The following is a 1,394-nucleotide window of genomic DNA, read 5'->3' on the forward strand; positions in this document are numbered from 1 at the left end:
TGTTGTAATGTGTTTTGATTAGCTATTTTTCTCTGTGACTGCTTTCTGCATCAGAACTGTTATTTGTTAAATCTATATATGCACTAGTTTTCAACAGCCATACATCCTGGGTTGTTCATGAAAAGGTGACCCAACAAAGACAAGTGTGATAGTGTTCCGTGTAAATTAGTTCCTTCATGTGCTGATGGATTGTCTGGTTTCAGAAAGGAAAAGGGGGAGAAATGGGGAAAACGAAGTATAAATAGTTCATTGATACAATGTACAGTTGTGTACAAAAATGTAATTCAATCTCTTATCTTCCTCACGTTGCCACTAATTACAGGTGGTATAAGGAAAAGAACAAATGTACAGTTGTAGACTGTGATCCTCTTTTTCTCCTGAGTTTAAATCTACCTGTGGGAGAGAAACAAAAGTTGTTCTTAGTAGCAGGATAAATTATGCCATATAAAATCTTGATTCTAACAGAAGCTGTAGTAAAAAAAAAAAAAAATAAATAAAATTACATAAGTTTTGTAATTCTTGACATTAGAAGTCTTGAGATGAAAACTATGACTGAAGTTTTAACCTATTATATGTTTCTCTAGATATTTGATGTTTTGAGGCATAGATTGTAAAATCTCAAAAATGGTTTGATTTTATAATTTGTGCACTTTTTTTTTTAATATTACGGGTAGCACATTTTTAGGTAGCCGTGTAAGATAGAATACTTTTTATAATCTGTTTCCACCAGTTCCCTATGGTGTTCCAGCATACACTTGACACGAGTGTGTGGCTCCGCATCTCGGATCCTTTAATTTGTCTCTCTCCTGTCTCAAAAGCCTGACAGTTTCCCACATTATGCTGATTGATTATACTTTTGTTATACGGGTTGGATTTGGCATGGAACTGTCTATTGTGTACTTTTTATGTACATCTGGGGTTCTTTAACTGTATCTGCTTGGGTTTTTTTTCTGTCACATGCCTTTATTCGACTCTGGTCCCTACTAGGGAGTCTGGGTATACTTCCTTTCTAATATCAGAAACTATATGGGAATAGAAATGCATGTTAATTTAATTTCTCCAAAAGCAACAGCAAATGCTATACTTGTAGTAAATTTGTCTTGTGCTTACTCAGGAATAAGATAGGTAAGATTAAAAAGTTAATGCTGGTTTTGGCTAAAGGACCAGTCAAATACAATATTTTGCAAAAGTGTACTTTAATCTCTGTGTTAAGATTTGGCTGTGCTGGAAATACTGTTTGAGCTTTTAGAGGTTTTTCTTACTTGAAATTATGCCCCGACTTACATCAAAGCAGTGTCAATTTGAAAGGGTGTAACTTTACAAACTAGCAAAAGCTGTACAGTAAAACCAGTCAAAATGAGGAAGCTTAGTTGGTTTTCTTTTGTACTGTCAAA

The sequence above is a fragment of the Columba livia genome, chromosome 1, assembly GCF_036013475.1.
Source record: "Columba livia isolate bColLiv1 breed racing homer chromosome 1, bColLiv1.pat.W.v2, whole genome shotgun sequence".
Lineage (NCBI taxonomy): Eukaryota > Metazoa > Chordata > Aves > Columbiformes > Columbidae > Columba > Columba livia.